This window comes from Saccostrea cucullata, unplaced genomic scaffold (assembly GCF_032062105.1).
Source record: "Saccostrea cucullata isolate Sc308-1 unplaced genomic scaffold, CSIRO_AGI_Scuc_v1 ctg2252, whole genome shotgun sequence".
In the NCBI taxonomy this organism is placed as follows: Eukaryota; Metazoa; Mollusca; class Bivalvia; order Ostreida; family Ostreidae; genus Saccostrea; species Saccostrea cuccullata.
The window spans coordinates 19,443-33,197 of NW_026923728.1; the positions used below are offsets into that span (position 1 = coordinate 19,443).

At 32.9% G+C, this 13,755-nt stretch overlaps 1 pseudogene; it reads left to right on the forward strand.

The window, feature by feature from the left end:
- Positions 1 to 770: 770 nt before the first annotated feature.
- LOC134264783 (putative amine oxidase [copper-containing]) lies at positions 771 to 11,244 on the forward strand (annotated as a pseudogene).
- The last annotated feature ends 2,511 nt before the right edge of the window (positions 11,245 to 13,755 follow it).

The window sequence follows — 13,755 nt, forward strand, 5'->3', positions numbered from 1 at the left end:
GTGTAATTGCATAATAGAAAGTTCAGTTTACGAAAAACTTAATTTATCATTTTCAACAGAAACAAATCCATGTGGAATTGGGCAGCCTTTTCGGGTTAGTGGGGAGACGTTTAACTGCCTTCGGTACGGTGTAACCCAGTGCCCTACAGGTTATCAGTGTGTCGGGACAGTGGATACATCATCTGTTTGCTGTCAGGGTAAATGTACATCATGTTACAGTTTTTTAAAGTTTTTTTTTCTCGTTTACTTTAAAATAAAAAGAAATTTTTGTAACTTGTAGATAAAATATGAGTTAAAATGTTAATTGACAATGCTCTAAAATATGTTGAAAATTGCTTTAAATCACCGAGTTTAACCTGCGTCTCTTTTTTTAGGAATATTTATATCGACCTTTCTTATTTTCGGTTTTAAGGTATTAAATATATTAATTAATTTGTTAATATTCTTGATAAAATCAGTTTCAACAGTTACGCATTTTCCCTTTTTTTATAATTTAACTTTGCTTGTTTATGATTTAATGTTTGCAAAATTACTTGTTTTAAGGTCCGAAATTTCTTCGTCTTTCAGCCCCAACTTATGATGTAAATAAACCAAAAGTTTGTCTCAAATGTCGGGAGCTCCAGTTTAAAGGATCGATTGATCTCAGTGAACCTGAAAACCCGCCACCATATCATGACCTGACAACTCAAGAAATTAAAGCAATTTTCAATTTCATGCTAGCACAAAGAAGTTTAAATTTGACAATGCAGAGTAGGGCAACTTTGTCTTCAAACTATATTTACTCCATGGAATTAATTCTTCCCATCAAAAAGGACATTGAAAGTAATCCTCACAGACATCTAAAAAGAGAAGCACTGGTCACGGTGTTTCATGGAGGAAAAAAGAATCCTGTTGTCGCAGAGTACTGTGTACAGCTATTTCCATTACTAGGCTTTTGTGGAATGCCTAGATATATTCCTTTCTCCTTCAGACCGTTCACAAATCCAGAAACGTCAGCAGCTATTGAAGTTCTCGTGGAGGAGACAAATAGGTTAGTGGGAGATATTTTGTTTGAGAGTTTTGAGGGTTCACTTGTTAACTGTGGAGACAGGTGTCTTGGATTTGAAACAGTGGTTCCTTACTCCGCAATAGCCTCTGGAGTTCGAGATGAAGGGTTTCGAGGTTTTTGGTTTCCTTTCCTGCAAAGACGACGTCCTAGTACCCTAAATCCTGTTGATTTTGTTGTTCTTGTCAGGGTAAATGGAGCGGCGACACCGCAGACGGCAGATGTATGGTACAATGGTCAATTGTTTGACTCTCTTCAATCATTCAGAGATGCTTGGTTGAGTAAAAAAGTAGAAAAACTCCACTTGAGTTTCCCCTCAGATCCACATCCATCTGAAGTGTTTCCGCCACATCCACAAAGACCTCCAACACAAATGGAGCCAGACGGAAAACGTTACTCAATCAAGGGCCAGTCAATTCACTATATGAACTGGGACTTTCAGTTTGGAATGTCTCCCACTCATGGTCCCCAGTTGTATCAAATCAGATTTAAAAATGAAATGATCATTTATCAGTTAGGTCTATCAGAGATGACCGTTTTCTATTCATCTTCAGAACCCATTGGTAGATTTGCTAATTTCTTTGATAGTGTCGTTTTGATTGGAAACAACATTCAGACATTAGTACCAGACGTTGATTGTCCAAGTCATGCAACTTTTGTCGACACAAGATTTATGTCGGAAACGTCAGATATGCCAGTTATTAAAAAAAAAGTCTGTATGCGTGTTCGAACAAAATACTGGAATACCACTGAGAAGACATTATGTAGCAGACGACTATCCATCAGGGTATTACGAAGGAGCACCTAAAACTGCACTTGTTCTCCGGATGATTTTTACTCTTGTTAACTATGATTATATCTATGACTTTATCTTCTACAACAATGGCGCAATGGAGACTAAAGTAACAACATCGGGCATTGACTTGCCGTCATACGTCCAAGACAGCTGTAAATATGGCTTCCAGGTTAACAAACAAGCTACAGGCATGCTTCATCATCACATGTTTAACTTTAAAGTTGATCTTGACATCGGAGGCACAAAAAATAGTTACTCAACTTACGATATACGAGAGGAGAATGTACCAAATCAATTCTTAAAAGGACGATATCCCGAAAAATGGTTTCAAACTAAAATAGTTAGAGTAGATTACGCCACGAGAGGGAAGCCGCTTTCAGGTATAATTTCAGCGAACCCAAATATCATGTGTTCTACAACGAAAATAATAGAAATATGTTTGGGGATCCTAAAACATATCGTCTTCTCCTAAGAGGCACTGGATGAAAAGTCTAGTTTCCGCAAAACCGAAACTATGCGGAAACCTTGCTGAAACTTGGCGTTGAAGTTTCCTGTATGGTTTCCGCAATGCGGAAACTATATAATAGTTTCAGCAAGTTTCAGTAGGGTTTCCGTATACTGAAACCATTAGGTTTGTTTCCTAATAGTTTCCGCAAAACGGAAACCAATGTAAAATTTAATGAAACGTCAATTTAACGATACGTTTTAGTTTCAGTAGGTTTCAGTTTCCGGAAACTATTAATTTCGATTCCATATGGTTTCCGCATGCTGAAACTGTACTGAAACTTTTTCTTTTTTTTTTTCAAAAGGGTAGAAAAATCAACTCATATGCATATGATCTTTAATTCTCTTTACTATTGATTTCGATTCCATATGGTTTCCGCATGCTGAAACCGAACTGAAACTTTTTCTCTATAATTTTTTTTTTCAAAAGGGTAGAAAAATCAACTCATATCATCCTTATATTTATTTACACATTTAAAAAAATATGGTTTTATTTTTAAATTTCTAATAGTTCATATTCAGATTTTGAGATGTGCCTGCTCTGTGTAAACTTACACATACCGATATTGATATCAATGATAGGCATATTATACAAGATCCTTGCTTCATATTTAATGTATAAAAATTGTTTATTTAATATTGTGTCGGAATTCAAAAATATTATTTTTAAACAAAATCGATTCCTCTCACAAGGATTTTCTACATTACCCAACTCAATACTCCCTCGGGAATTGATTATTTTGAAAACATACATCATTTTCACAAAACTACGATTACGTTTAATGTAAAGTTTTTAAAAAGAAAATTAGTGTGTCTTCATGGTGCATGAAATACAGATAATTACGAGAGTGAACATAATCTGAGATAGAAAGGTTTGCATTTATATTCTTTATACCAGAGACATATAAAACCAGAGACATATGGTTTTATATGTCTCTGTTTATACATGTTTCTATGGATATCATTTCAATAATTTCAATTTGTTAATTAACAATACATATTGACTAGGAAGCCTTTTTTACTATTCATATATATATAGTTCAATAGTTACATGTACTAGTTATTTTTATAATAACATTGATTTAATATCTACATATATATATTTTTATTTCCGTCTTCGTGAAAACATTTTATTCGTAAGCCGCGGTTTTACAGCATTAAAAATATTACAAGAAAACATGTCCTGAAAATTTGATGTCATGGTTCCCAGGATTTGCAGCATTTTATGTCAATCTAATTAAAATTAAATCTTCCATTTGTTCCCCAAATGTTTATTTACACGAGGAACTCTTATCTGTAAAAAGTCTGCTTTTGTGAAACAATACCCTGGGAGCGAATGGAAAATCTCAAAATTTTAATTAGATTGTATATTAGGTGTAGGCTTTTTTTTTTTTTTTTTTTAAATTTTGTTTTATTTCATATATCTTGCTTTCGTGATGTTAATTAATGCAATATCACTGAAAACACGGTATAGTTTTTAGTAATATGTTCAATTATAGTCGTATTGAGATGTATAATGTGCTAAATGTGTGATTTAGAACTTAGTTTTTTTAAAAATAAATTTAAAGTAGTCTGTAAGTTGATCAAATTTTCAATTCTTTACGTTGAACCCCACTCGCGAGCACCTGTCCTCACGTGCCACAGGTGGGGAGACACGTGTCGCGAAGACACCTGCTACCGTGTTGATGTATTTTTTGTATATTCTGTGTGGATTGAGAGGTTTTTCTACCTTAGAGGAACAATGGACTGTGACCAGGCGTAATATATACACGCAGTACAGGGTATACACAACTAGCCTTTTCTAATGACACCAAGGTTTCTGAATATTCAAAATTAAAAATAAATCACACTATATAAAACTTCACCTAAAATCAAACATGTCATATGTATAATGTGTTATGTAAAATATTTCATAGAATGTTTCATATTTAGCATAAGAAGTTTTTATTTTATGTGTTGGTGATTAAAAGAAAATAGACAAACCTCTTAAATATTTATATATCAATTTAATATAATAAAATTAATCTATTGGTAAGGAGAATATTTGCTATAGGTAGTTCAATAGACTATTTCAAAAATTTGAATATTATTTTACATTTTCTCCACAAAAAAATCGGCAATCACAAAAAGAAATCGACAATTAATGGTTTTCCTTGTTTGCCACCATTGTTAACTTCAAATATTGAAAACATTTAGAGGTCAATAAAACGCAACCTAATGAAAACTAAGTCTATTTTAGTTCATAACTTTTTCTATAGGTTATTTCTAAGTACATTATATTAAAACAACGTTTTATTTCTAATTTAGAGTCCAAAACAGAAAAGTGTGAGATTATTACAATAATAAGGAAAAGATAAGTCAATCAATAGCAAAACAATTATTAAAAGCAATTAATAATCCTGTATTATAAAGGAATAAAGAAGAATTTACATATGACATGTGTAAAGGACTATGACCACTTCTATTACATGATATCATTTATATAAATTTGCCTGCAAAATTAAGAGTTTCCGTATCTTCTGTATTGAGTGACCAATATTTTTTTGGTTCATCATCTAAAGCTGAGAAGTATGGAGATTTACTATTAATAAACTGAAATATTGTTTGTTTGTTTTTTTTGGGGGGGGGGGCATGTTTGACGATCATATTTTTTTACATGACAATGTTATAAAAACAAAATGAATTTTACATCTACATAATCGATCTTCAGGAGAAATATTGGTAAATCTCCCCACTTCAATTTGTAAGCTGTGACAGGAAATTCCTAGATAACAAATAGACTTGTACATTCATGTTGATATTTTCTGAGTAGAAAATTTTCAACAATTGATGAATAATTCTTATAACCCCAATTTTGCTTTTGAGTTGCACATATGTGGTTAATATGCCATCAGCATAACTTTGTTGACTTGTATACCATTTTCTTTTTTTTTTACACGATAATCGAAGTACATGTGTACATGTGACTTTTAATCATTCTATTTGAAAACATTAGGACAGTCGGAGTCCGTTTCAACAATTACCATAATCATGTAATAAAGGTCTAAAATTCGCTTTTAATTTTTATCCCCTTCGATATTCCATGATCAATTTTATTTTATCATTCAAAACTGTTCATTCTGTTGCCATATATATACAAGGACATTTGCATTTAAAACGTAAAAAAAAAATTGCCAAAAGAGAAATGCAAAATTTCCGCAAAGAATTTGAATCACTAGGTGGCGTATCGCGGCAGAATGCTTCTCTATCATTGGTTAGATTTTCAGAGAAGAAAGAAGGACAAAATGGCGAAGAAAACACCAAGAATTTGCTCAAGAAAAACAACAGAGATGAGAAGATCTTTTGACTCTACACTGAAGAAAGGCACCCCAAACGGCAGATTAGATACAGGTAGTTATTTGTTACAGTTCAGAGCACCTTTATTTTTGTTTTTATCGTCTGAAATCGTAAGAATAATGTTGACCTAAAATGGCGCGTTCCAAAAATTCAAAATGACCATTGTACAGTTGTAATTATTGTGAAAAAGCGCCTTGTAAATCATTCTCAGCTTAGGTTGTTATACAGATAATTAACTGCTGTTTAAACGCATGCTTGTATTTTGCACCATTGTATTTATCTTTCATGTTTTTCGTATGAATATTAGAATATGCTATTGTATTTTCTGCATCGTCCCGATCATGTAAAATTTACATAATTTAAAAATTACAACGTGTTGTAGTATTCCGGAATTTTAAATGTAGGTTGGTTTTAGAGGATAATATCGTTATGTACTTGTATCCGGTGTTAACTTTTTCATTTGGAAAATCGAAAGAATTGACCCAACGCTTATGTTTTTTCAGAAAAGGTGAGCTTTATTGTTCATTATAGCTGCTGGATGTGTTCAATGTTATTCTCAGAAGTAGTTTCTTGAATCGTACATTTATTTTTTGCTGAATTGTTTTTATTATTGATGGAAGACTGTGCTGCACAGCTGAGGAAGGGGTTCAATATATTTTTAACATACATGCAATCTAGAATCGTAAATATTAGACATGTAAGAGGGCATCATGATGGGAGAATGCCATCGTGTAGTACTGTATCACTGTGAAATACCAATTTGTACATGTTGTAGTCATGAAAGTAAAATTCCTGAGAACTTGCAGATTTTTGGCTATGAAAGTGACTTGATAATTTTCATAATGCCGCACATTATTCAAGTTGAAGTATTTTATTTCATACCATACATAAGGATTTTAAAGCAAATGTCGAAAGTGAATAAACTATTTATATACAAAGATACATAAGCATCTTTTCGTACAAGGCATAATTATGATGAATTAAACTTAAAATGATATTTATTTTAAATTAAATTTTAATTTCATGTTGACACATATGCATGTTTTGATCTATATGAAATAAATAAGACTATTTAAGCAACCTAAAACTTGATTTAGTGTGCATGGTTTAATTTTTCATTAGAAATGCTTATGTTATTTTTGTACCTTGGGCTTCAAATATTAAATGTGGTGCTGCACCGTGCAGTTTCTAAATATCAGAAATCACTTTTAAATCATATTAACCACAAACATGATTCTCTTGATATCAGCAGAACAGCTATTGTTTACCTGTATATAAATTCTGCATTATGATAGACTGGAGCTTGATGAAATGAGCAATTGGCCATTTTCAATTTCTTAAGTTGCATGCATTGATATTATATAGTCATATACTAGTATTTGTTTGTTGCTCGTAGAAATTATGATATCCGTTTAGAGAACTTTTTATTCATGTGGATACATCACCAACACAGTCTCTGCTCTCATCCGAGGGAGCGGTCTCTATGTACTACATTGGATTCAGACCCGTGATGTAAGAATCAGCACCTACTTCCCGACTTGAGGCGTGTCGCTCGAACCACTGGGCCACACTGTGTGACCCATTATGAAAATTTGACATAATACTTTTACGTCTATATGACTTCTAAATTTTATTGACTTGATAAAATGACTGATACACAAATAAGATTTTTGTAATCTCTCTGTTTATAGCTGTTTACCATTTGCCATATTTCTATCACTAATTAAATCAATTTTCAACAATGGCCACTAAAGAGTCATAGTTCTGTCTTATTATATAAATAGTTATCTGCCCTTGATGCAAAATGGAATAAATAAAATAAAGTATTAAATGGATTATAATTTTGAATCAAAGAAGGCCTACATATCTTAAACAAACATAATTTAGATGTAGTCTTGCTTTTATGAAAAATTGTAACTTATTTAATTTTTCTCACTCTCAGATATAATTGCTTTTCAAGAACTTTTAAATTGTGGTTGTGATAGGACTGCCACTTAGAATTAGACCAGAGTGTGTCCATTTTAAAATGATACAATTTTCCATCATTTTTTTTCTTTGTCATGTGTCTATTAGAATTTTAACTGAATGTCAGGTGCAAGGAAATGGACATGCAAGTGGTTTTTGGGACTTTTCTTAGCTCATGCTAAAAACAAAAACAGTTATTAATGTACGGTACTGTACTAACTTGATCTATTTTAATTTCAGATATCCACTGAACAAATCATCTGAAAACTAAGGCTAATAGGAGAGGATGAAGAATACTTCTGGTAATAGGTATGTTTTAACAGTGAGTAAGAACTTAATATAATTTATGTAGTTCTATTTTAGGAAATTAAGGACTAAAGCATAAAGTTTATGTTTTTATTTTCTATTGTTTTGTTAATCTCACTGTGTAATGTTAAGCTCTCTATTTAGTATTTATTATCATGATCATAGTCAGTGTGTTGTGGGGTTGGGGGGGAGGGGGTTTACATGTAAGCTGCTTTCCTCTACTTTTTAAGTTTTATATAATATATTTATATGTTTCCATGAAATAAACAGATGTTAACATTTTCTTAGAAAGTCTCATTTTGCGAGCTACCTACTAAAATTGTATGATTTATTTAAGATAAGTATTATCAACATTTTCAGCTTCTCTGCAACCGCTCAACCAATTTTGGTGAAGGGGAACAAAATTTATAAATTTTATCCCCCCCTCCCCTCGCGGGCCTGAGGGGTGGGGCCAAAACCACTAAAATTCATGCAATCTTTGAAAATCCCCTTCTTCTTTTCCCCTCCTGAACATCAAGCAGTCAAACTGTTGGTATGATTGTAATCTGCATTGAGTCCTCTACCATAATTATGAAATTCATGACCCCAGGGTCAAGGATTCTAGGATTAGGGTGGGTCTTATAGCTCTTTGGAATTAATCAAACCATTTAAGATGAAATAAAACCTATGAAAACATTTAGTAAATTTTGAAGGGTCGGTCGGGAACAAACATATTTTTTTTTCTAGGCTTTACATGATACTCAGGTGACCTATAAGGTATGTGGGCCTCTAGTTGTTATTCAAATATCATGAATCATGGTCTAAGGGTCTAGGTTAGGGGTACAAAAAATATTTTGATGAACAAGTAAAATGAAGAAAAAAATCCTTAATTTACTTTGAAAATCTTATCAGAAACAAATCCATACATACATATTCAGTACATTTAAATACATTCAAGTTTGTTTATTTCATTATCACTTGTCAAGTGTTTAAAAGAGGCAACTTTGATAAACTAATGAGATTTTACACTTGATAAATTTTTAGATTTTATTTTAAATCATTCTGATCAAAAATGCTGAAAATCTGAAATTAATCAAAGGCTTGTGCTAGAACAGTTTTAGGAACTTTCAGTTTGTCAATCTTATTAAAATTAAATGTTAGATCTGCGCACATATTGGCTAAAATCTAATGGCATCCTGTAGAGTGTCACGTCAGACGTTAAATTCTATTAACCAATCAAATACTCGAATGCAAAAATTATTGTATTTAATTTATTGGAATGAATAAGTCTAGAGTCTGAGTTGTTCCGTATTTGACATTTGACGTGACCTTCTATGGATGCTGTTAGATGTTGTGTAGCGAGTATGCAAGAGGATCTAACATGTTGTTTTATTTAGATCAGGATTTTGTTAAACTATATTTTTATATATTTTCAATAGGTTGAAGTAACTGACGAGCAGATCAATCCAACTTGAACTTGAAGTGCAAGTGGGTCTTCAAAAATGTGGACCACTCAAGGACTTTTCTGTTGGTTGATGATGGACTACAAACTGAATATTTAACAAAGAAATCCACTTTGGTGCTTATTGGCTACTAATGATGTGAACTTGTGCATTTATTATACCAAGTACTTTTACATTTCCTTGATGATACTAGACTTGCATATACCGAATTCAGGTTTAGTTGATTGATTGCAGTTCTAAGTTCCTCTCGCAAGATTATATCTCTCATGTATGAGACATCATTAAATGCAGACATTTTCTCTGTCCTCCTGTTGTGACATGAGAGCTCGGACTTAGTTGTAAAAATATTTATGATGCAAGAGAAAATAAATGGCCAAGCCAATGTATGTAAATGTTGATAATAACATTAAATATTCTTTGATAACTAGTGTGAGTGTGTTTTGTTTTTTCCAGTATGAAAATTCAGGGGGAAAATGAGTTTTGGTTGAAAAGCTGGGCTAAATTGTATAATTTATAGTGTTTCTGTTGCGGAAACCTATGGTACACCATATGTATTTCAACCGTATACGCATACTGAAACCTTGCGTAAACCTCAAGTTTCAGTTGCGGAAACCTATGGTACACCATATGTATTCCAACCGTATACGCATACTGAAACCTTGCGTAAACCTCAAGTTTCAGCAAGTTTCAGTTGCGGAAACCTATGGTACACCATATGTATTTCAACCATATACGCATACTGAAACCTTGCGTATACCTCAAGTTTCAGCAAGTTTAACTTTAAATTTGATTCGTGGACACCTTTGGTTTCCGCACTGCAAAAAACTTATGAAACTTGAAGTTTCCGCACTGAAACTTTGCGGAAACTATTAGTAACCTTAAGTTTCCGCAGAGTTTCAGTAGAGTTTCAGCCATGCGGAAACTGTATTTTTCATCCAGTGAGGCGTGTCAAAAGGTCTGTTCAAAGAAGGCGTAGGGAACGAACAAGGAGCATCGTGGATGAGATATCAACTGGCAGTCACAAAGAGAAAAGAATCTGAACAATATAGTAGTTCTAAATATGCTTCTTTTGACGGAGAAGACAGAGTGGTCAATTTTGAAAACTTCATTGGAGATGAACCAATTTTGCAAGAGGTAACGTTTAATTTGCAACCTATAAAGTTGTAACGTATTACCGCATCTATTCCAAAATGGGTTTTTTTATGCATTTAGGAATTGCCCATATATCTTTTATTTGTCTCGACTTAAATAAATAACCAATTTCAACACCTCACTATTGAATCGAACCATCGGTGTCAGGATTATCTCCTTATAACGCGATCATAAAGTAAACAAGTTAACCTTTGAGTCACGTGTGTAACTTACTTAGTATATAATATAAAGTATTTTTTTAATTAATTCATAACAAGATATGAGAATTGATTTAAAGTACATTCAAAACCATATTGTTTTGACCTTATAGTGTATGTAATTTTTTCCTTATATAGGACCTGGTTGCTTGGGTAACCTTAGGTATCCAGCACATACCACATACCTCTGAGCTCCCCATTCTGCAAACTGTAGGCGGTGACGTCAGCTTCTTCCTTCTGCCTTTCAACTATTTCCCAAAAGACCCAAGTTTTGGAATTCGTGACAGCGTTCAAATTTATTACAATGATCCAAAAGGTTCCCTGAATGTTCTCTCAAATATGGAGGGGGTTGACGGTGTACTGACTTGTACGTACACTGTGGAGGACCTAGCGGCAGATCCTGAGGACTTCCTACAGCGACCTACGTGTGAAAAGTGAATGATTACCTTTAACTGGAACAAATGACCTACATGTGCGTGTGAGAAGTGAGTTCACAAACAAAGACAGTTGTGTCTTACCTTTGTAATAAAAAAAAAATTTTAGAATCCTTGCTTTTTACTGCTTTGTTTTGTCTTTGTCTTGACATGCTTATATCTTCTGCAAACCAAACATTGGGGTGTTTTAGAATCGTGCCATCTTTTCAATGTCGTTCATTGAAGTTTATGATTTATGTAGGGATTGCTCATGACCTTTGGGGTTCGTTATGATCTCCACTTTGAGAATTTGGATGAGGTGTATAACAACATAAGGTGTAAATCTAGAAAGAATTTTTTCGTAAATAGCTGATACCAGCCCCCGAATTCAGACTTCAACGGGGAGTCTCCAATTACCAAGGGTGTGTTCTAAATATTTGTATATTGTTTTCAAAATTAAGAAAGTTGAAGGCAAAGAGTAAAGTGCATGCAAAAAATAGAATAGAATAGAATGATAGACAGTCATGAAGACAGACATATGAACCAAGAGACAACATGTTGTCTCCTCCAGGTTTATCGTATGTCAAATATAACATTAGGTACATGTTTAGATTGGGACAAAATACGGTCATCTAGTGAAATATGGGAATTCATGTACACATTAAACAAAGTCTCACACAGATTTCTGTTTCATGTAAGTTTATAAACGAATATATGTATACATGTACTGAAGACATTAAAAAAAAAATTACAGTATATGATTGTAGTTCGATAATGTACATATAAAATTAAAAAAATGATCTATAATGTTATTGTTAATCATATCATCTCAGTATTACGTTATTACACTTAACGATACAAATTAACCATTTTCCAAAACAAATCTTTTCAATTGTCCACTTATAAGGTACTGATTTTGTTTTTATTTAAGGACAGATGATACAAACATTTTTTTTCTTTGGAGGAGACTTAATATCATACCACAAGTTCAGAAAAGTGGATATTTCTTAGAATTTTTTCTTTAAAGAACTGGAAAATGAAATAGACTCGGAAAATATTACTAATATTTCAATAAAATTACAAATATGGACAAAACACACTCAGTATAGGTTTACAGATGAAAACAAATTTTAGAATATTTTAAATTGGTGGTAAAAGTGTAATATTAAATTTAGAAAAGTATACCAAGCCCGGTGAATTTTATCAGAAAAAGCAAAATGGTAAAAATTAGCTTATATGATATTGCTGAATTCGTGTCATTTTGTTTGTTCTCATGAAATTCACCCGGCTTGGTATAGGTTTAGAAAAAGAATCTTAAGAAATACACACAACATGGAGCTCATTTATTCCTTTAAAATAGCCATATTGCAGTTTGTTGGATTAAAACAATAACCTTCCTAAAGGACAGTTCAACTAGAAATCTTTGAAACAGGTCTTAAAAATTTCTTTCCAATCATATTTGTAATATTTTTTTAAAATTGATATTACATGTAATAAAGTAATTTATAATTTTCTGATTCTCCTTTTTACACCTTACATTGATCAGAATCTTAATCAAAAGTGAAAAGAGGCATTGGCGACGGAACCGGGGGTGGGTGGGTGTTTGGGTGGGGTGGGGCTAAGGGCTAGGGGCTTATCCCCCAAATTTTTTTGCAAAGATAGATATTATATAGGCATTCAAAATTAAAATACCTTTATTTGGGTTCTAGCCCCGCACCCCCCACTTTCAATTAGCCCCCCCCCCCCCTCCGAACTTTCAATTTGCTTCTGACGCCTTTGAGATGAACTACGAACCACACTCTATAGTATTGTGAGTTTCACTTAGTTTTCCACACTAACTATAATTACAAATGCTCAGTTTGTGCCATACTAAGTTAAATATAAACTTTGCATCCGCTTTGTGTTCGGTAACTTTCACAGATCACTGACGAGAAGTTTAGGATATGCCGCCATGTTTGATGAAAGTCCAGTGTAACGTTCTGACGTACAATGTATACTATGTGGGAGTCCATGGCGGTTACTGTCCGTGCTGTACTGACGTCATGTCATGCTATATGTATTATATTTATATATATTACACACAATCTCTAATCCACCGATGAGCCCGCATTGGATGAAAGCGCTTTAGATAAAATTTTAAGTTTTTCATTTAAAATTGGATTTTATACTTATATGTATTTTAAACTCATATGTATAAATTTTATACTTATATGTATATTATACTTATTGTAAATTATACTTATACATGCTGTACATTATTTATTTCATCTCCTGTTATAACTGCAACTCGGATCATTCAAGACATTTCTTATCAAAAAGAGCATGTATATATTCATATCTTATGACGCAGTGTTATGAAAGGTCAGGAACTTACATGCCTGAATCATGAATCTTAAATGTCCACAATGTATCTTAATCTTAAATATTGCTAAACACTTTATCGAGTATATTTTTAACCCCCAAAAATACAAACATATAAAATACAGGCACATACATGTATCAACATCTAGGGGTGAGGCTGCCCCCCTTTTTTTCCAAACAAAACTTTAACTTTTGAAAATGTTAATTGACATACTAGTTTACCCTCCTCCCACAAACC